Below are 23719 nucleotides of genomic sequence, written 5' to 3'. Positions count from 1 at the left end.
ACTGATCCCTTGCCATCGCTTCCAGTTAAAAAAAAAAAAAAGACCTTCTAAAAATATGATGTGCAACTGTAAAAAAACAAAACTGTTTCTACAAGCCACACATAAATATCAGTCCCATTATTTTATGATTCTCCTTCACAAGTGAGTATGAAAATTTGAGATGACCAAGTTGCAGTCAGACTTGAACACAGGCTTTGAGAATCTTAACTTTGTTTGCTGGCATATAAGAAATAGTTTGAATTGAAAATCCTGGAAAGAAATAGTCTGGCCAGGAGAAGATTTACAAATAGTATTTTATTCCACCTCTGTCAAAACTTTACCTGGTTTGTTCCGATATCCTAATCTTCAAATTCTATTTCTAAGTGAAACCTGTACCCTTGTCCTTGGACTCTGTCGTTGTTGACAAACACCAGCCACACACACAAGACTCTGTAATTTATTCAGTTCCACCTAAGTTTCCTGAATACTTACTACTCACATTGTGCCATTATTGAGATAAGGTCACAGAGTCACGGTATTTGTATTCAATATTTTTGTCTTCTTACTCCTTCATTTCTTCATTCAACAAATATAAAGCTTTCACATAAAGGCACTGCTCTAAATGCTATGAGAGGGAAAAAAGGTCGATGCATTCTTGATTTCAGGGAAATTATAATTTAATTAGGGAGGTGAGATACACAGGCATAACATGTTTAACATCAGCATGGGCTGATACTCTAAGAAACATGCCATGATGAAGTCCCTTAGGGTCAGCTCTCCCCGCCGCCAGGGTTTGCCCTCACAGCAAGCCCGGCTGTGCTAGAAAGAAAGAGGTTTCAGACACAGGCTAGTGTTTGACAACAGGGCAAGTTACTAGACTCAGTAGCTTAAGCTGTATCTACTATGCACTGAATTACTGAGAAGCGCCACCATGGACACGTGTGTAAAAGGTTGTCACAAACCCCTCAATTCTCATTCCCTCTCTTCCTCTTTGCCTCAAGCCTCAACCGAGGAGGGAAAACATGCTGTGTGCCTTCCCCTCCTCCCCCTCTTTGGGAAGGAAACGTCCTCAGTGGAATTAGTGCTCATGGTGCCAACAGGCAAGCAGAGCAGCTCCGATGGTTCCTTACAAAGTAGCCAGAGAGAATCAGCACCTCCAAGGAGGTCCGGGGTGGGCGGCAGGGGGAGTTTCCTTTCCTCCCGTCATTGGGACTGAGAGTTGAAAACAAGAGGAACTAAGTATAGCCCACACTAAAGGAAGTTCACAATGATCCAATTGCCAGCCACCCTTCCCTGGGCTTACAAATGGCCACACCATCAGCCCCACCACGGTCACCCACCAATCACCTTCCTCAGAAGAAACCACTGGGTGGGGGGGGAGGTGCAGGGAAGAGTGGCCCAGTTCTTCAGTCTGTAGAGTGTGGTGCTAGTGGCAAGAAGATTCCCACTCTTCTCCGTGGGAGAGGGAGGGAAGGGCTTCTCTCGCCCCCAGGCCGTGAGGGGCTCCAGAGACTCTTCCAGAGTCTGGGGATGTCTGTGTCAAGGGGGAGAGTGAGGTCTCGCTGCCTGCCTGATCTGCTGTTGCCTACCCTGGAACTGCTGTTGGGCTAGTACTTGGGTAACCTGACCATGAGGGTTCTGCTCGGCCACAGAACATGCGCCACTTCTCTCCACAAGTAGCAAGGGGAGGGGCACCTGGGGGCTTGGTCATAGTTAAGCATCTGACTCAGTTTCGGCTCAGGTCATGGTCTCAGGGTCTTGAGATCAAGCCCTGCATTGGGTGGAACCTGCTCGAGATTTTTTCTCTCCCTCTCCCTCTGCCCCTTCCCCCCGTTCACATGCACTCTCTCTCTCTCCCTCTCAAAAAAATAAATAAAATCTTAAAAAAAAGTAGGAAGGGGAGTGAGTAAACCTGGGAAGGAAAAGATGAAGGCAAACCCACTCACATTCCCGGAGGCCCCTGAAGGACACGGAGCTGGAGCACAGTGTTCCGCCTGGTTCCCAGGAAGGGACAGGAAGTTGGGGGAGGGACCAAGACACACACGGTGCCCTGGTGACTTCTGGGTCCAGCCAGGCAATGTCTTACTCAGATAAGTGGATCACAGGGTGGATTCCCAGTGGGGCCAGAAATCACGACTGCCTCTTTGAGATAGTCCTTCGAGGCAGAGGAGCTGGGGTGAAGCTGAACAGCGCCCTAAGAAAGCCATCTTCTACACAGGAAATTGCTATATAAAACCAGACCAAATCAGAATGAGGTTTGGGCCCCTCCCTGCCACGGTGCCACTCTCCTACCACAGAAGCCAGCCAGCCTAGAGATGTTTCAGAGTGACACCAACCTAGCACCTTGATGCTCTCCCTCAGCCCCTACTGGAAGAAAGGGCAAGAAATGAGACTCGAAGCACCTTTGAGACAGCTTGAAATGGGACTGGACTTCTAATAATCAAAAGTGATTGGAAGTGATAAAATCTGTCCAAGATACCATTGAGGAACAAGGAAAGGGATTAGATACAGCACAGTTGGAGGTAGTGACGGGAAAATAGGAAATGTTTTCATATTTATACCACTACTGAGAGTCCTTCACAAACTCCAGGCTCACCAACAGACACACGTGAGCAGAGCTGCTCATCTTCAGGGAATGAGTAGACATGGACAGGGAGCTCATTGGTGGGGACTGTCCTGTGCTGGCTGGTGACCAGAGCTGCCCTCCCCGCCCCCATCCCATGGTCTTCTCTGAAAAGGACTCCCCACAACCCAAGCAGGAGTAAGAACCTCCCATTTGGGAGGATAAGGGTTTTAGATCAGGTTAAGTTGAATTTGAAAGGGCTATCTACATAGTGGCTGGAGCCACAAGCCTGTGTTTTCTCTGTTAAGTTTTTCAACCTCAGTTTCTCTACCTATAAAATGGGGACGATAAAAGAAACTGCCTTTGATGTTTACTTGGGGTTGTTTTGGGACAAAAATGAGTTTCCTTATAAAGCAGTTAAAACAGTGTCTTGTGTATAGTTTAGCAATAAGTTTGTGTGTGTGTGTGGGCATGATTTACACACACACACACACACACACACGTATATATAAAGTAATGAGATGTTTCTTGTCTGTCCAAATTTATAAAATAAAAATTATGCCTGCAATTTCCGGTTTCTGGTTTGGCACGTAAAGAGCTTAGAAGTCACCACTCCATTCTAACAACAAGTAAATGGCCAAACAAACTGGAAAACAATAACTTCTTTTGGATTTGTCAGAGAAGTGCGGTCACAGGGCGAACAGCTGTCCTCCAGATTGGAGAGAGAGACAGGCAGATACAGAGCAGCACAACCTAATCAGAGCAGGAACCCATAAGCAGAAACTGATGCAGAAGGTTAGGATGCTTTAGTAAGTAGCAGGGGTTCGTTTTGAACGCAGGTTGTCTCTCCATATAATATGTTTTATTTATGCAATGAACATTTATTATGTACATAAGTGCCAAGATCTTGGATACAAAAGAGGTTAAGATGGTGATGCTCCTGTCTTACCTGCATGGTTGGTGACCTTGACATCTATGTAGGGAAGTCCTGGAGGGGCTGTGCTTAGCAAGTAAATTCCCTGGATAAACAAGAAGAACAAGTTGGAGATAAGTGGCCACACACTTCCACCCCTCTTCCCAGTGAGGTCTGCCTGCTTCGTAGGGCTGCAAATACACAAGCGGATGTCCTTGTGAGGTTTCTCCCTTTGACTAGTTTCACTTAACCTACAGGGCATGGCTATAATGGAGAAAATGAATGTCTGCCCTGAAGGAGCCAAGATAACCTTGAAGGAAATACATGAACGTGCATATTGATGGAGCAATTTGAGAAAGTATTGATTCCTGGTAGCTGGTGCCTGGATTCTTAGCTCATGTAATAGGTGGGAAAGGTTACTTATAAATAAGGCTATAGAAAACTTTTTTTTTTTTTAAAACTCAATAAACCGTTGAGGGATCTTGTTGTTTTCTCTTTCTAAACACTGAGTTGATAGAGAATGCAGTGTGGCTTGGTGGTTATTGATCTATAGGTATGATTAGAAGAGCCTACAGGTAGCTACAGAGACAGTCTTGAGCAGAGAGCAAACATGATTCCCTGTTAGGAAATTGATAAGGCAAAGGAATTCTAAAGGGGGTGCCTGTTGGAAAGGAACCAGGTTGATTTTTCTTCTGGAAGGAAGGAGATACAGTTCTAAGAATTTAGACCTTACTCTAAACTAGATCAAGTGTCAGAACCAGGGATAAGAGGGAATGTGATGGGCTCAGGGATTCTGCTTCTACTTCTCTTCAGTCATCCACAGTTAAGTCACTTGCATTTATTTAATGTCTCATGCTCTCAAAATAGGCTTCCAAGATCTCTTTTTTTTCCTGACACTGTCATATTATGAGGGAGACAGAAAAGTCATATTTTTGGCTACACATGAGAGCAGAACAAGGCTGAGAGTCTACTGGTGGATTCCAGGGGAATGGACACCTAGTGATACTGCAATTAGAATGCCCATTCGCCCGTCTGGCCGTCCAATCATCCATCCATCCATCCATCCATCCATCCATCCATCCATCCATTATATGTTTACTGAGTGTCAGACATAGTATTTTTGTCTGGAGATATGTAGATAAACAAAACACAAGCCCCTAGATCAGGAGCTCACAGTCTTGTAGGGAGGAAGGGAAGACAGCTGTGTAAGCAAATAGAGCCATCTTCATACCCAAATTTAATTTTTTTAAAAAAGTGCTGGATTGCCTATTTTCAGTAGGAGAATCAAAGCTCTTTTGTTTTAAATTGGAAAAATAATAATGTGTCCCTATCCCACCCAAAAATCCCAATCAGTTTCTCCAAGAATCTTTCAAAAACACTTGAAAACACCTACACTACTATCCAGTAAAAATTTCTGGTTTAATATAAAACATCTTAAACACCAATCATCTAATTTATAGCGCTTACTCTACTTCTCATGGTTTTGTGCAGTATACAATGATACTGAAGAGCACTAGCTAGGTCATGTTTTAGTTTTATATATAGAACACACGCTTCAGTAAGAACTTACCCTCAGTGCATCCCATTCTGACTGTGGCCATTGGTCCACTGAACATAGTATTTCTTCAGATTTAAAAGATATCATGCCATGATGAATAGACACATGAAAAGATGCTCAACATCACTAATCATCAGGGAAATGCAATTCATAATTACAATGAATTATCACCTCACACCTGTCAGAATGGCTAAAATCAGCAACACAAGAAACAACAGGTGTTGGCGAGGATATAGAGAAAGGGGAACCCTCTTACACTGTTGATGGGAATGCAAGCAGCCATTCTGGAAAACAGTATGGAGATTCCTCAAAAAGGTAAAAATAGAACTACCCTATGATCCAGCAATTGCACTACTAGGTATTTACCCAAATAATACAAAAACATTAATTCAAAGGGATATATGCATCCTGATATTTATAGCAGCATTTTCTACAATAACCAAATTATGGAAACAGTTCAAGTGTCCATCAAGTGATGAATGGATAAAGATGAAGTGGTATATATATACAAGGGAATAGTACTCAGCCATAAAAAAGAATGAAATCTTGCCATTTGTAACAATGTGGATGGAACTAAGGAGTATTATGCTAAGTGAAATAAGTCAGTCAGAGAAAGATAAATACCCATATGATTTCATATGTGGAATTAAGAAACAAAAGGAACAATCATAGGGGAAAAAAGAAAGGCAAATCAAGAAATAGACTCTTAATTATGGAGAAAGAACTGATGGTCACCAGATGGGAGGTGGGTAGGAGATGGGCGAAATAGGTGTTGGGGATCCAGGAGGGCACTTGTGATGAGCACTGGGTGATGCATGGAAGTGTTAGATCACTATACTTTACACCTAAAACTAATATTACCCTGAATGTTAACTAACTGGAATTTAAATAAAAAGGAAATAAAAGATATCATGCCATGTCTAGTGAAGCTTTCCAGAACCAACAACACTGTTAACATTTCTTTTTGCATTTTCTCATGCATAGAAAAAATAGTATGCTCAGTAGGTAGATGGGGATGCATGCATGTCCAAACATGGGTCCCTTGTGTGTTTACCTCTTTGAGCACACGTTGTCACTTCTAATGTGTGGACTTTCCCAGGCATATTACATTTATCTGCTTTCTCTAATACATCTTTGGTGACATTTTTTTCTTAAAGGTTGTGAGATATGTGAAAACAATAATAGACAATACAGAACAACGGAAGCTTGCAATAAGGTCCTTTTGGGAGAACAGCTGACATGTGACCACAGGGCACTCTACTCCCTCTTGCCCGCATTTGCATGCAACCTACGTAGGCAGATTTATTATGATGGGTTTCTGATTTGGATAGAGACTGTTGGGTGGCAATTTTTGCAATTCACTACAGCAAACGTTCATGCGATGAGTCCTCAGATAATAAGGGACACCCATAATTTCAGGAGGGGTGGGGATAAGGTAATGCGGTCACACAGAGGAGAATGGTGAACTCTGTCAGAGAAGGTCAGGGAATTCCGAGAAGGGAAGCAGGACCAAGGAAAAACTGCAGGATGATGGCTCAGCAGAGAGGCCAGGTAGAGAGATCAAGTGGAGGGCATTTTAGGCAAAGTCAGATAGACCAAAAAGCCCAAACAAACAAAAAACCCCATGATATTGTGTTCAGGGAACTGAAAGTTTTTCGTATTGCTCAAATGTAAGGCGCAAGGGACAATGAGACTGGAGAAAGAGGTATCAGCCTGAATGGGGACGGCCTTATTTGGAATTTATTCTGGAAGACATGGACCAGAACTGAACGCCTTTAAGCAAGAGAGTGTTAGCATCACCTTAGAAGTTTCAAAAAGCACTCCAGAAACAAAACAGAAGCGGTTTCTGAGGACAGAGACCTGTAGCCAGAGATGATGAGGACCAGAGCAAGGGCAACTGCAGGGGCAGCCATAAGAGGAGGATGGCATGGTCTGCGGAGAGGCCTGAGGAATGGCATTGATGGAAGTTAGTGATCTCTGTGATGGAGAGAGGTCAGCACTTTGTGTCTCCACGCCATACATTAGGAAATTAAGATTGGGGCTTGTGTCTTTTCCATTTAGTGTCTCCCAAACCTTATACAGTCGCTGGCAGCCACCCAACACACGGTAAATGGATAAATTCCATTGTTCGGCCGACACGTCTTCGGCAGGGTGCTAAGTGAACGAATCAAGTAACGAAGCCATGAATGAATTAATAAATGACTCTTTCCTTGGTAGGGTCTGATGGTCTCCCATAGTGTTCTGGCTTCTCTTTTTAATTTCTACCCCTCTCCCCAAAGTATGGACGGCAGAAGTCTCACCTGGAATATCATAATATCCTCCTAACTGGTCCCGCAGCCTCTCTTCTCTTGCCAAAAGTCCCAAAGCGGGACCCGTGTTGAAGTAGGAATCTCCTGATTTTCAGTCTAGGATTCTCTTGACCTCAGCTGAGCCCCAGGCTCTCAACTTTTTTCATCATTTCTCTCTCCCCAGTGGAAATAATGATCCTTATTCATCCACCTCACACAGATGTTGGACAGATTGATTATTTAATGTGCAAAAATTGCTTAGAGGATGAAAAGTGCCGATTATTATTATGTTGTTCAAGAGAAATTCTCTGCCTTTTAAAGGGAGTCCCAGAATGGTCACCGACGTTTAATTTGAATGCTCTGCATCTCACAGGTGGAATATATTTACCAATAAAGAAAAATATCTTCACATAGAATAGCTCCCTGAAGCTTGTTCATCTATTTCCAAAAGACGTGACCAAATTACTCCCATGCAGTGTAACTGGGGCAGTTTGGTTAAGGTTGAAGTCTAGGCCTTTGTCAGTGAGGGGTTTGTCAGGCACTGATGACTTGGCTTTGCCTTTTGTCAGCCACATGTCACCTCAAATGCTACTGACAGCCTAAATCACAGATAGGGCATCAGATCGAGTGATCTCTCTCTCTCTCTCTTTCTTCCAGAACACTTTGAACTTAGAACCTTTCACCTTGGCTGGAAGTGAATAATGGTTTCTCAGGGGCATCCTTTTTCATTTGTTTGTGTCTCTCCTGAGGTGAATGCATTTATGCAAATGCATTCACCTCAGAAATTTTGGTATTGAATAACAAAAACAAAAAAAAATTGATTTTTTTTTTTTTTTTTTTTTAGTTTGGGGCCTGATGTAAAGTCAGGGAAAGTTGTAAGAAAAGTTTAAATTGCATTCTAAATAATGGGGGGGACCCTTAATTCAAAGTGTGTGAATGTAGAATTGATGCTGGTGGCTTGATATTCTAAGCTTGATTTGCTGCTAGTTTTCTTTAGCAACTTGGGCTTTTAATGTGATTTATGCCTAAACTTTTAGAGTGAAATTTATGAACTGCATTAAGTGCTAAGGAAGAAGCATAAAAATCAGTAATTTGAGAGTCTGGAGCAGTAGAGGGCTGTGTACAAATAGGCTAAATGGAAATAATAGACTAATAGATGTGTCAGAGAAAAGCAAACGGCTTTCTGACGTCAAGGAACCAGAGCTTTGGGAAATTCTTTAATTATCATCTAATTGGCTGGATGAGATAGTGTTGCTAAAGATATATGAAATCCAAGAAGTGTCATTTTAAAATGAAGCGAGTTTGGGTAGGGACATGGTGAACGGATGTCAGAGTTTCATGAATGTGGTCAGTTGGAGAAGAGTTGAGAATCAGAGGTGTCTCATTTCAGGACTTTGCCCAGCAGGTGGCAGAAATGGGACTTCAAGACCAGGCGTGTTGGGCGGTGGGGCCACCATCTGCCTTCTAAACCCTGCCCCTGTGACCGCTGCCGCGTATTCTGGCCGGGTGGGTCTGGCTGAGCAGGCATCTGGAGCCACTTTCCTGAATGATGCGTGTTATGTGTGTGGCTGGAACAGCCCTCGGTGGGGCTGGTCATTCTGCACCTTTGTTCTTGCCTTTTCTCTTCGTGGGCCAGGCTCCTCTTTCTCCCAGTGTTCATTTCCCAAGTTTCCTCTGCCCGCCATGTTGTCCCTTGGGCGTGGCTGTGTTCTTTTCCTCCTGCCTTTTCTCTTTATTGGAAAGCAGTTGCTGTGGACACTCTGACCTCTACACTCTTTGCTCTCCAGATGTGCTAATTGAGCAGGGATGGGGGGTGAGGTTAGTGTGCTGAACTAGAACTGTAATGTCTACCTTCTCATGACCTTATGTGAGAGACACCATTTTCTATTTTGATTGATGAAACTGAGGCTCAGAGAGAATAAGGAGCTTGCCTACGGTCCACAGTAAGTTGGGGAGCGGCAACATACTCTTTTCCCCTCCGCATGTCTTATTACTCTTGACCCTTCCCTCCGTTCTTGGCATGATGGACATCCAGGGTCTCAGGAAAGGATGGTTCTAGAAACTGTATGGGCATCTCAGTGTAGAAAAACCTGATGACTCAGGGCAAGGTGAAGCCCTTACCGCAGTCCTCCAGGCTAGATGGAGATTCTCTGGGTTGGTGAATTAGTCAGGGGTCTCCAGAGAAATAGAACCAATAGGATATATAGAGAGATATACAGATAGAGAACTATTATAGGAGTCGGTTCATGTGATTATGGAGGCTGAGAAGTCCCATGATTTGCAGTCTGCAAGATGGAGGCCCAACACAGCCAGTGATGCAGCTCCAGTCCACCTCAAGTCCAGGCCTTGAGGCCTGAAAACCAGGGTAGCCAATGGTATAAGTTCCGAGTCTGAGTCTGAAGGCCCAAGAACCAGTAGCTCTAATGTCCAAGGGCCGAAGAAGATGGATGTCTCAGCTCAAACAGAGAGAGCAAATTCATTCTTCCTTCACCTGTTTGTTCTATTTAGGCCTTTGACGGATTGGATAATGTCCACTTTCATTGGGGAGGGCAACCTTCTCTACTCAGTCCACTTATTTCAATGCTGATCTCTTCAGGAGACATTCTCATGGAACACACCCTGGAATAATGTTTTACCAGCTGGCTGGGCATCCCTTAGCCCAGGCAGGTGGACATATAAATTCACCTTTGCGGTTGGGATGGGGAGAGTTGGAGAAGAGGAAGTGAGGAGACACGGGGTGGGGTGGGGGCTCGGAGAAGAAGGATCTCATGCCTCATCTTCCAGCTGGGCTGGGGGTCAGGAGCTGGGGAAAATAAGAGTCCAGCTAGCTAGTTTTGGGGGCGGGGTCCAAGTGCAGAGCCATCTGTGAGCCCCTCTTTGGTGGGGATGAGACCCTGAGGAGCATGGCTGCGGTATGCTTGGCAGCCAGCTGGGCCTGGGGCAGCCTCACCGGATTCCCCCACACTCAGCAGCGGAGTGGGCCCCCACACTCAGGAGAGGCACAGGCCCCACAGGGTTAGACCAGAGGAGGGAGACTTGGGGAATATGGAGGATGCTTGGCACTGAAGTGGATGCTGCATGTGAAGAGTGATGCAGCTGAAAACTGCTAGGAACGGGAGGTCTCAGGGGCTGTGCCAGAGAGTAGAGGTAACGATCAAGGCTACAGGCTGCCAGGCTTGCAGGTGCCACCTGGGAGAAACAAGAAAAGAACCATAATTGACTCAGATCATGTTTCTGCCCCCTGGTGGAAAGGGGGGCTCATTACAGAAATGAAGCTGAATGAGGAAAACTAAATAAAGGTTACCGTTTGCTGTTTGTGGACTGGGATCTGGACCCACAAGCAGCATCGAACCCAGAGTTTTCTGGCTCCCCAAACCGCTCATTTCACCACACCAAGAGAAAGCAGCATCCCCAGATCTAGGATTGGACACAATCTGAAGCAGCTGCTATCTCTGAATTATCTAGATGTCTCATGTTATTATTTTTTATATATTGCACAATTCAAACCAAGTCAACTCGAGGTTCATTTTCCCCACATCATTTCCCCTCAATTTAATGAGATTTTACTCAGTATTTTATTAAGGTGAATCACTAGGGATCTCTCTTCAAATATTTTCAGTGTGCTACACAGAAAAGGGCATTCTCTATAAGTAAAAAATAACATTTTTTCCCATGATGACACGAATGACTTCAAGATAACACATGGTATCTAGTCACACCATACATTAGGGCTTCTCACATATGAGTTATTCATCTTTTTGAAGTGAACTTTTACACTTTGGTGTTACCCAATCGTTCTCAATCCTCAGCATTATATTCAAGAAGAAGAAAGAGTTCCAAGGGCATTTATATCAAGATTTTATTGGTGTATGACTCCTACCCCCATAGCTGTTCAAGGCAACACTTCCAGGATTTCCTCAGTGTTTGTTTTAAGAAGTGACAGTACTTGCCCAGAGTCATGCGGGGTGCTAGTGGCCCGGTTGGTGTTGATTGGTCCCCTGCCAAGGTTAGTTTGACCTCAGAGTAAGGACCGTGAGGCTGTGGGTCGTGTAGGGGTTGTAGAGATTCACCTTCTGGGTGATAAGGGTTCTCGCCGGCAGGGGAATGAGGACAGTACACACCAAGGATCTGTGGATTTCTGGTTGAATTCCTCCACCCGGGTTTGGCCTGGCCTCAGCTCTGGGATCACCCTAGCAGAGGGAGAAGCATCTTTCCAACGGTTAATCATGCTCTCTAAACTTCAGCCCGTCCAGCTTTTACTCTGATCATAGCACCGGCTTTGGCCCTGAGTTCTAAACCACATGCATAAAAAGAGAAACCGAAAATGGACCTAAACTTTGCATGTATATCCCAAGAAATTGATGCTTTCTCCAAAACTTCCTTTGTACAAGAGCAGCTTTGATGTACATGCAATAGAGACAAAATCCCTCTAGAGGGCACTCACAGCTTCTCCATGAGCCGAACTCACACAAGCGCAGTTTGTCAGAAATGGCCCACTCTCGGCATGGGAGCAAAATCTATTTATATAAACAGATGAATATGGATATGTAGATTTTTTTTCATCAGCAAATAATACCTCTTTGTCTGTTTTGGATCAGCATCAGTGAAAATGATGCACATGTGGGAGAGTAAAATATGGAGGATTTCCTTTTTTTCTTTTGTGAATAATAGTGAACCCTCACCTCTTAGGGGAGTTTGCTGTAGTTCACTGCTGTGTCATATTTATAATTATCAGGAGAGGAAGGGAAATTAAAGGATTCAACTGCTTGACTCTGCAGCAGTTGAGCTGTTGGCCCTGGGGACATGCCAGGAACTTCATGTTTTGGCGGAGCTCTGTGGAAATCTTCAGGAATGGCCATTTGACCTCTCATTCGGCCACCTGAGGAAATCAGCTTTGGTTAGATTAGATGGACCGTAATTGGCTTTTGAGTTGTTGAAGCACATTCTGGGTACACATTTCTCCCTGTTTTGGAAAAGCATGTGTTTAACTTGGATCAGATCAGCGTAGAGAGAAGTCAATCACTGGCTGGGTGGGTGGATGGACCAGAAGAAGGTTGCTTCCCAAGACCTGCTCCGTCTCTCAGCTGCTCAGTGACAGTGTCCTGCTCAGCCCCTCTGTCCTGCCCCGTCCTCCCCTTCCCACTTGGGGGCAAGGAGAGGGTTGAGTCCTTGTTGGTCTGCAGTATAATTTGCAAAGGAAGTGCTAGTCTGGATGATTTTAGAGGGTCTTTTCCACCCTTAGAGTCTGTGAGCCAGGAATTTGGGAATTCTGAAGTGAGGAGCACGTAAAAATGAGTCCGTGTGACTCCAGCATGGTGAATGGTGTAACTGTTTCCCTGCTTCTAGTCATGTCCCTCCCAGAAAAAATGTATATGGGAAGAAATCGGAGAGGGAGACAAATCATGAGAGACTCTGGACTCTGGCGAAACAAACAGGGTTACAGAAGGGATTGGGGGGTAGCGGGATGGGGTAACAGGGTGACGGGTATTAAGGAGGGCACGTGTTGTGATGAGCACTGGGTGTTATATACACAACTAGTGAATCGTTGAGCTCTACCTCAAAAACTAATGATGTTTGTCTCCCCGTCTGATTCCCCCCCCCCAAAAGAAACCAAACCAAAACAAAACTAATGATGTATTGTATGCTGGCTAACTGAAAAAAATAAAAATAAATAAATAAATGTGTATCAGGCCACAGTTTTCTTTTCTGCCTAAAATTCGTCAGAGGCTCCATGTTGCCTTCCTGTAAAAACCCAAACTCTTTAGCGCACACCATTTACAAGGCTCTTCATGATGTGTCTGTCCTACAAGCTCGGCCCTTCCTCCCTCCCTCCCGAATGACCTGTAGTCCTCCAGGGCATCTGCGCTCTCACTCCCGGGCCCGTGCTATCACCTGGAACGTACCCTCCACAGACTCCTTTTCGTGGCTGGTGTTTTTCATGCTTTAGGTCTCACCGTAGGTGTTTCCTCTTCTAAGAAGCCTTACCTAACTCTTGAAGATGGGGTTGGATGCCCTTTCTTATGTTACCTTGCATTCGGTTCTATCCTTAACCCTGTAGACATAGGGTTTGCCCTCAGAAGCTGAAAGGGTTTCCTTGAGGATGCCTGGGAGTGCTATCTAAATATTCATGTCTAGGGGCACCTGGCTGGCTCAGTCAATTGAATGTCCAACGCTTGATTTCGACTCAGGTCATGATCCCAGGGTCCTTGGGTCAGGCTCTCATCAGGCTCTCCCTGCATTGGGCTCTCCCTGCTCATTGGGGAGCCTGCTTCTCCCTCTCCCGCTCTCCCTTGTGCTCTCTCTCTCCCTCTCTCTCTGTCAAATACATAATAAAATCTTTAGAAAAAAAATATGGAGCAAAGGATCTCTTGAAAACCAAAATCAAGAAATACAGCCTTAGGGACCTGGAAAATTACTGAAGAGGCATTCAGGCCATATCTCACTCCCCCGATGACCACATGGTCTTTGGATTTTTCTTCTCTTGGTGCATATGTTCCATCCTTCCTCCACCGCCTTTTAGTTCTGGGGCAGTTGCCGGTAGCTTTATCTTGCCGTGATGCTGACTTTGGCCCTGACTCTACATGACTTCAGGGGACCAGCGTCTACTGCGGTCTGGCTCTCCTCTCCGTGTTTTTGGTTCATATTCATGAGAACCTCTGATTAGTCATTGACCATTTAGTAGAAGCTGGCTGGAAAGGGATTGGGTCCAAAAATATCTGAACAGCGGTTTAGGGTCACCTCACCTTTCACCCTTCAGGCAAGGGTTGCAAGAGGCAGTGAATTATGAAAGTTTTATGGTTTGGTAGTCAAATTTGCTAGTGTAACAGAGATTCTACCTGTCGAAATATATGAATGTGCTTGTCTTCGCCTCACCCCTTGCACGGGACCTTCCCCAGAAGCACCGTAGCAGGAATCCAAAAATAAAGAATCAGTGTTCAGCTTTGACTTTAAAACAGGGTCTTAAATTTCAAAATGAAAGAATAGTCTTGAAAGGCAGCCTTTGGTGAGAGAAACAAAGGATTTGTCAATTCCAACAGCTCTTTTTACATGTCAAGAACAGAACGGGGAATGCGTTGGAATTGGTGCCCTGAACAGAGTTTTATGTTCAATCATAGACAGAGACTACTCAGGATATGCTGTAAGGAAAACCCTTACCAGCATCTGGGGGCAGGGGGCAGATGAGGGACTTGAGAAAAGTGAGGGAGAAGTTTGAGATCACAGTGGGGGTCCTGGCTCCCTTCCCCAGGAGAGGGTCAAGGAAGAGGCAAGGGGTGTAAAGTCCAGAGAGGAATATGGGGTCCCACCTTAGCAGGGCTTATCCCTTGTATTTCAGGGACAACACAGAAATTGCCAGATCCTTAGGGAAGTGCTGTGTTTAGCACGGAGCTGGAGCCTCATGGAACCATTTGAAATAGTTCAGTAAAGCAAAGGATCTGAAGATGGCTGAGAAGCCAGGGGAAATGTCCGGGCTGTCTGTAAGGCCTTGGAAGCTGGGGCAGAGGGAAGAATGAAAAGAGGAGTCAGGGGCACCTGGGTGGCTCAGTCACCTAAGCGTCTGCCTTCGGCTCAGGTCAGGATCCCAGGGTCCTGGGATCGAGCCCCACATCGGGCTCCCTGCTCGGCGGGAAGCGCCTGCTTCTCCCTCTGCCGGCCGCTCCCCCTGCTTGTGCTCGCTCTCTCTATTCTAAAAGAATAGTGGAGTCAGAATGCACCCGCGGCCGTGGGGGTCACATGGTGCTCAAGATGCCAGGTGGGACTTGCTCCGCCTCCGTGAAAACCCAAGTGGGACCCACAGAGGCAGAGCCGACTGGCCACACGACAGCGGGGGCCAGCAGGGGCTGTGGGGGACAGGGTCTATATGAGCTTCCCCGGGCACTCACGAGGGACCTCTTGGAGGAGGGAAATGGCCCTGGAGGAAATTCGATTTTTGAATCAAGTGAACATTTATTCGGAGAAGACAGATTTAGACCAAAATGTCTGTTTTAAATTAGAAGAGATCGAGTCATCTTTAATTTGCAAGTTTAACCTTCTCTTTTACAGGTAACAGGAATGGGGCTAAAGATCGTGATGTGAACAGTTCTAGCAACAAAATAGTTTTTGTAAAAAATACCTGAATCACTGTATATAAACTTAGCTCTAATCACGGTGTTGGGTGTACTAAACCCAGATCCATCCAGCCATCATTATTTCAGTTGTATAATGCAATAGGCAAGCAGTGTGTGTTTAACTTATGTGTTCCATCAGTAATTTGTTGAACAAGTATTATTTACGAGTTATAGGGGTGCAGCATGGAATGAGGCAGGTGTGATCCCTGACTCAAACAACTGGATAATCTTTGGAGAAGGAGGGGCGGGCCATTTCTCTGTCTGACTGTTTTGTCTTTGTTCACTGTGGTCTGTGGCCACTTGCAGGTTTTTTTTCTGCTCACGCTATCTCACAAGTTAGTACAATTTATGTATTGGGCAATGTGGGCCGGCACGAAGTTAAAACTCCGATTTCAAATTCATTCCCTTTTCTCAAAGTTTCCCAACACTGACTGCTTTCTGAATCATTCCAACATGTATTACATGTATTTGTTGATTGGTCATTAATTATATACACAGCAGATATTTATTCTGTTCCACATTATAGGCGTTCTCTTAGTCGCCCCAGATGCAAAGATAGATGAGGCTCTTCCTGCCTTCAGTTGTTGACTGTCTGTTTGGGGATATGAATAAATCAATAGCCACCAAGATGGAATGCAGCGAATTCTGCCCGAGTTGTGTGGTGGGGAGAAGGCAGGTCTGCCGTGTATGTTGTGCAGGGTGTGCACTGCACAAGGGTGCCAGGTCAGGGAGACAGAGATCCAGCCTATGGGCTCTGGTGCAGGGCTGCATACACCGGGAGAAGAGTTGCATTTTTATCCATACAAGCTGCCATTTGCTCACCAAGTACTGTGGCCCTCCATCCGCTGGACTGTGGTTGTCAGAGGAAGGAAAACTTCTAATTTGCATGAGGGTGCTGTAAAATTGATCAAGCAGTCATGAGAGAAGAGGAGGGGGGATATTTAAACTGAGTTTAAAAGACTGGATAGAAATTGCCCCAAAGGCAGAAGTAAAGGTGAGGTCTCTAGGCGGAGGGAGCAGCATGGCAGACATACTGGGGAGGGAGAGCCCATGGTGTGTTCGAAGAACAACAATCAGTTCGGGAGACTTCTGGGCTTTAGAACACAAGGACGGAAGGAGGCCAATCATGGGGGCAGGTGTGTGGCGAAGTTCACCGTGTGTCCTGTAGCTCTGGGAGCCTTTGAGGGATCTTAACTACCACCTCCAGATCAGGGATTCAGCGTGGATCCATCTTTCCTCACCAGGTGGCCCTTCTGTGCCCCACCAGCTTCCCCGTGTCCCTGACCTCTCCTCTTTTTTCCTGCCAGGGCCACACACTTTGGGATTTGATTATTGTCTGCCTTGTTTCCATCTGTCCACTTGTGGTGAAATCTTCTCCCTTGATCTCTCACCTCATAGAATGCTGTGTGACACCACAGCCAGTGCCTTCTACCGCTCAAGAAGATCTCTCTGTTAGCAGCCTTTCTCAAAGTGTGCTATCCGTGTCGTCTGTGGCAAGTGAGGTGGTTTTAAGTAGCATGCTAACAAATGTTTGTCTTTGGATATATTTACTTTATAGTATTCTGAGTTTTATAAATATATTTATTTTCATGTGTAATAAGGAAAAACTACCACAGGCACATCAACTTCATGGTTTCACTGATGTGTCTGTTTAGGATGAGGCTAAAACTAAGTCTAAGTTAAAGAATGATTGATTTTAAAGATTTTATTTATTTGACAGAGGGAGCACAAGGGGGGGAGGGGCGGGGGGGAGCGGGAGAAGCAGACTCTCTGCTGGGCCACAGGGCTCGATTCCAGGACCGAGAGACCATGACCTGAGCCAAAGGCAGACGCTTCACTGACTGAGCCACCCAGGCACCCCCGGAATGAGTCAATTTAAAGGAAACATATTCTGGGGGTGCACGGACACGGGAAACATCGTTGAGGTGGTGTGCACATGACGTATTTGAGACCTAGCTCGGGGTTATACCTGCCAGTGACGGCTTCACAAATAGCTATTGGGAAATGGACTTATGTTAATTAGGTTAGCACTACAAATTCGGGATAGTTTGCCTGATAGGAGGCAGTCAGGACAGGAGCTTGGAAGGAAGAAGGCAGGGTGGAGAAAGGGAAGGAAGGAGGGAGGAGAAGGGTAGGGAAGAGCAAGGCCAGTGGTGGGCCTCACAGCCTGACGACGTTTCAGGGGTCCCCTCTGCTGGGGTGAGGGATAGCGAGAGGGGCTCAGGATCGTGTGTTGTAAGGGGATCAACAGGTGGCCAGGAAGAGCTGGTGTTTCCTTCCTCACCAATGAGAAGGTCACCCAGGGCAAGGAGGTGGAGTTGTATGTTCATCTGGTGGTTTTGCCCACATCCAGCTCTGCTCTGATGGCGTGTTGTGTCCTCAGTGGGGACTGTTCCCGTGTCCCCTGCAACACACCCAGCAGTGGTGAGACCCGACCATCGCCCCACTCTTCCCTGTGATGAGCATATTCCATTCACTCGTCCATTCACTTCCATTTATGAAACGCCTTTCACGTCCCAGATTCTGAACTCACTCTCGCCATCCGGCGTGCATCTGTTTTAGTGCAAACTCTTTGCTCATTCTCCTTACACTCGCGCTCCACCGCCTTCGCTTCCCTGACTGACCCATGCCGCCTTTCATCTCAGGGCCTTTACAAAACTCCTCTCATCCCCTGCTCTTCTCCCTTTGAGCGGATTCCTACTCACCCTTCAGCTAAACAAGCCTTCCCTGGTCCTCAAAGACTGTCTTTGGCTCTTGAGGCGATTTAAACCTAAGGCTGCCGAGTTTTTGGCACTTATCCCACAGAGAGGTGGGGACTGTGTCACCTCCCAGGGGAGTTTGGGTGCTCTTCTGACTGCTTCAACTGCTAGAATATGGTAGAAGTGAAATTGTGTGGCTTCTAAAACTGGGTCATAAAAGGTCATGCGACTCCCATCTTATTTGCTGGAACACTTGCTCTCGGAGCCCCGAGCTGCCGTGTGAGAAGCCAAGGACCCAAGGCCTCCGTGCCGAGAAGCCACGGGTAGGTGCTTCCCTGGACAGGCTCGGCTGGGCCCAGCCTTCTAGCCAGCTCTGCCAGAGTACCAGACATGTGACTGGGCTGTCGTGTACCCTCCAGACCAGCCACGCACCAAATGTGTCCCCGTGAGTGACCTTCACTGACGCTGTGATTAACAGTTGTGCAACGGACCCCTGTCTGCATGGGTGACCCACAAAACCATAAGCTATAATAAATGGTTGTCATTTCAAGCCACTGTGTTATGCAGGCCATAGATCTCTGCAACCACGCTTTCTATCACTGCTTCCATAGCATTCTATTTTGTCCCTCTGTAGAGCTGATGGCACTGTGGTTTAATTTCCTAATATCTACCTGTCTGACCCAGTAGAAAATATCAGGGTAGGTAATGGTTTTGCTGACCACTATATTTCCAATATCTAGCATCAGTTCTGCAAGAAAATATGGGCTAAATTATTTTTGAAAATTTAGGTTGAATTGAGTTAAATGGAAGGGAACAAAGCTGATTGCAGGTAAGGTGTCCATACAACTGTGTTTGCCTGGGACCTATTGCCCTAACGTTAATGAATTTTTTTTGCCCTAATGTTAATCATTGATAAAAGCCTCTTTCACTCTAAAATTTAAAGGATAAATTATACGGACATCCTAATTAGAGGGGTCTATGTGGGACCAGGGAAGTTTCCTGACCATTATCCATAAGGTTCATTAAAGTTTGGATTTGGCTCTGGTCGGATAAGAATGTTGGGTTATTTTTATTTTTTAAAGATTATTTATTTATTTATTTATTTAAAGCGTGGGGGCGGGGCAGAGGGAGAGGGAGAGAGAGAATCTTAAGCACTGAGCGCGAGCCCAACACAGGGCTTGGCCCGACACGGGGCTTGATCTCATGACCCCGAGGTCATGATCTGAGCCAAAACCAAGAGTCGGCCACTCAACAGACTGAGCCACCCAGGTGCCCTAATAATGTTGGAATTTTAGATGGAACTTTGAAGAGGGACTGTTTTTAACCTCCATTGCCACTATATTTTGCCTATGTGCTCTATAATTAGATGTTGAAAATGCTAATGCATATTAATACTTGATTGATTTAATTACCCATCCTAATTACACTTTGATCGTTTTTGATAAATATATTGATTCATCATATTTACTTCACAGAATTCTTTGTATAACTATGCTTTGATAATATCTGATTACATCTTAATATTTGTTTTTGAGTAGCTCTTGTTTTAACCACTGGGAAGTTGGATCATATTAGCTAAGAGGTACCTGACCAGTAGTTGTAAACAAATGTCGCAGTAAAACATGCCTGGGTGTGATATTTCCTGCTACTTACCACTGTGTGACATTTGGTTGGTCACTTAACCTCTCTGGCCTTTAGTTTCTTCATCTGTAAAATGGAAATAATAATAAAAGTTGCTCAGAAGGGTGCCAGGTGGATTATATATATTAATGGGGTGTCCTGGCGGGGTGTTAGCTGACAGACTAGATAATGCTACTGTGTAGGGGGTATTCCCTACTCCCACCCACCTCTCTGCATCTGCCTGAGCTGATATGGATTAAGGCTTTCTGTTGTTGATGTTGTTTCAGGAGGGGGTTCAGGGAGAGAGGAGGAGGAGTTTGGGGTAGGGTGCTGGTGAGGGGAGGAGAGAGGAGAAGAATGAAGGGGATGGTGGTCCCCTTTGGGTGGTCCCCGTCCCCCTCTTCAGTCACAGCGCACAGGTGTTCACATAAATAGGGCTGGAAAAGGGCGAGTGGGGTGGAGATCCCTGCCTGGCCTTGGGGCTGCACTGGTTCCGGGGAGGGCTGTCTTGTCTAATTCACAAGAAGTGCTCTGAGAGCTACTCAGAGGAGCCATATGAGCCAGGGCCTTGTGCCCACTGGTTTGAGATTCAGTAGAAAGAGAGCAAACAGGCGAAGGACCTGTGTGCGTGGAAGACATTATGTAACTCTGGGCACAGGAAGAGCTGTTTTAGGGTCCAGGAAAATATCTCCCAATCTACCTCCCAATGCTGAGGCATTCTGCCCTGCATCCCCGGGTTCCTGCTGGAAGAGGGCTGAGCCTGGCAGATCAGTGTCCTTGTGAAGCTCAGAGTCATTGGTGAGTATGTGTACTGGCAGGGAGGGGAACGTGGACTGTGTGTGTGTGTGTGTGTGTGTGTGTGTGTGTGTGTGTGTGTGTGTGTGTGTGTGTGTGTGGAGGAGTGCCCTTTAATTACTGTAATAGCTAGAAATCATAGGCTCCAGGGACCCTGCCAACACTTTACATACGTCATTACTTTTAACGGTCACAACAACCATGTGACAATAACCAGTGGTGCTTTTTTTAAGATTCCAGTATAATTAGGGGCGCCTGGGTGGCTCAGTCAGTTAAGCGTCTGCTTTCAGCTCAGGTCATGATCCGAGGACCCTGGGATCGAGCCCCGCATCGGGCTCCCTGCTCAGTGGGGAGCCTGCTTCTCCCTCTGCCTCTGCCTGCCACTCCCCTTGCTTGTTCGCTCTCTCTCTCTCTCTCTGTCAAATAAATAAATAAAATCTTTTTTAAAAAATTTATTTCCTTAAGAGAGAGAGTGAGCACGAACGGGGAGGAGAGGGAGAAGCAGGTTCCCTGATGAGCAGGGAGCCTGACGCAGGAATCGATCCCAGGACCCCAAGATCACAACCCGGGCGGAAGATTGACACCCAACTGACTGAGCCACCCAGGTGCCCTAAATAAATAAAATCTTAAAAAAAAATTCCAGTATAATTAGCATAGTGTTATATTTGTTTCAGGTGTACAATATCGTGATCCAACAATTCTACACGTCTCAGTGCTCATCAAGATAAGTGTATTCTTAATCATCTACATATTTCCCCATCCCCCCACCTCCCCTCTGGTAACCATCAGTTTGTTCTCCAAAATTAAGAGTCTGTTTTGTTGTCTCTTTTTTTTCTTTGTTCATTTGTTTTTTTCTTAAAGTCCATGTATGAGTGAAATCATCTGGTTATTTGTCTTTCTTTTTATTTATTTATTTTTTTATTTTTTATTGTTATGTTAATCACCATTGGTTATTTGTCTTTCTTTGGCTGACTTATTAGCATTATACTCTCTAGATCCATTCATGTGTTGCAAATGACAAGATTTCATTCTTTTTTATGGCTGGGTGATATTCCATCACACACACACACACACACACACACACACACACACACACACACACACACATCTTCTTTATCCATTTATCTATCGATGGACACCTGGGTTGCTTTCATAATTTGGCTATTATAAATAATGCTGCAATACACATGGGGTGCATGTATCTTTGCAAATGAACAACCATTAGTACGTCCATCTTCCTCATTTTCCAGTGGGAAACGGAGGCAAAGAAGGATTAAGTAACTTCCCCCAGTGTGACAGAGTGGCTGGCAGATCCAGGATTTGAATCCAGGCCTTTAGATGCCAGAGCCAATGCTCTTGGCCGTCATCCCAATTACCTTCTCAACAGAGACACTGGTGTGTTTCCTGAGCACAGGTGAGACTCCTCCCTCTACACTTGGGTTCCCTGGAATGGGGAGAAGCTGAATTCCGGCATAAGCCTGTGAACCGCAAACTCACTGAGATCTGGCCATCCCTGTTAATCTCTTCCCCCAGCCCGGGGACACTCTCTACTTGCCCAGGACCTGGCCCATGCTTAGAACTCAGTCTAGGGGTGTGTTTTTAGTGTTATGGATGATTGGCTTGGCAGCCTCTTTCTTCATTCATACTTTTAGTGATGAGAACAGGGAAATCCCCTTAAGCAAACCAGCCCCCCTTTCACCTCATGTTGAGCCTGTCCTTTCCTCTGATCAGGCTGAGGTCTACAGGGCACTGGAAAGAGACCCCGGAGTGGGTGATTGGCACTGGGCATTGGAGAAGGCCGTTGACTGCCTGTTGGCTGAAGTCGCTGGCTGCTTTCCGGAAGATCCAGAGGCCCTGGGAATGTGCAAAGCAATGACTAGACATGGCCCAGGTGCATGGGGCACCGGAAGGACCATCCCAGTGCTTCGAGGACACTTTTACAGAATCCCATATGCATAACCACAAAGAAGCCAGCACCTTCTCTCTCTTCCTCTGTGAAAAACCAATTTGCCTATGTCCCTCGCATTGAGATGTTATCTTTCTTTTCCATTATTCTATTTTATAACTTTTTGAGTATAGCATAGTGTTATTTTTAATGTTCAGGATTTTCAAAATTAAAATGTTACTTTTTTTCTTACATAGGATGTTAAAAATTTTTTTGTCATGCATGGATTTAAAGGGGGGGAAACCCTTGAAGGGAATATTGTAAAATGTGGGTGATGTGATTATGGGTTATTTTAATTTTCTTCTCTAGCCTTCTCAGTAAGCATGTTCTGCTTTTATAATATGAGAGGAAGTAGATTTTGTTTATATGTGTGGGTGGCTTTTTTTTGTTTTTGTTTTTTTGGAGATTAGCTGTCTCTTCCAGGGCAGTTTTATTCTATCTAGCACAGACAACTTTTATTTCGAGTAGTAATGAGGTTTTTTGTTTCTACTTCATTTTACTCCCTGAAATTCCTCCACGACAGACCTGTGCAGCTGAGAGGGAGGTCAGTTAATGACCAAGAGCACAGACCCAGCCAACGTCTCATTGGAGAGGGGAACGGAAGGAACTTTGGACCGGGAGTCTGAAGGAGGAGTTCTGGTCCGATGCCACCAAACATCGAGTGCCTCAGTCTCCTCCTTGCGTGGTCTGCTGCCCCTTCCAGGGCAAACTTCAGTGACTCTTTGATGCCTTCTGGAAATCATTGGGGAAATAGGGCGACAATTAGCCCGCAGCTCACTTTGTTGGATTCTAACAATTTAATTACCTGAAGATCCTGGTAGTTCAAGCTAAGCATAAGAATGGTTCTTTCCACTTCTGAGTAAAGGCAGAAAGTTCCAGTAGTGGCGATCTGACAGGATTTCCTGGAATTGGTAGTGGAGCTATGATATATTTGAGGCAGTGAAGGGCACGGATGGGATATGGAGGAAGGACAGTCTAGCATTTATGGGCAAAGGCGTAGAGGCGGAAGCAAGCCCGTCACAGGCAGATGATGAATGGGAGACCAAAAGGCAAAACCACAAAAAGAAAGCTTGGAGTGTCCCCAGCTGCGGAAAGCACAAAGTCTTGGGTGTCTCTCTTCTCATTCGTGGTGCCCTGCAGTAGCCACCCAATAGCACCCTCCATATATTCTGTGACAGTTAACCAATAACTTCTGTTTTTCTTTAATTTAGCTGTTACTTTAAAGTAAATATTGATGTTTTCTAAGATATAAAA

The 23719-nt window shown here is 45.5% G+C and overlaps 1 pseudogene; it reads right to left on the bottom strand.

The window, feature by feature from the left end:
• The window catches only part of LOC114197574 (TOM1-like protein 1), a 68931-nt pseudogene extending 50897 nt beyond the window's left edge, over nt 1-18034 (bottom strand).
• Nucleotides 18035-23719: the final 5685 nt, after the last annotated feature.

Source organism: Eumetopias jubatus, unplaced genomic scaffold (genome assembly GCF_037043125.1).
Source record: "Eumetopias jubatus isolate StellerSeaLion01/CBP00866 unplaced genomic scaffold, mEumJub1_p1.0 scaffold_2, whole genome shotgun sequence".
In the NCBI taxonomy this organism is placed as follows: Eukaryota; Metazoa; Chordata; class Mammalia; order Carnivora; family Otariidae; genus Eumetopias; species Eumetopias jubatus.
The sequence above is the reverse complement of the archived record's forward strand: the minus strand, read 5'-3'. Positions and strand labels throughout refer to the sequence as shown.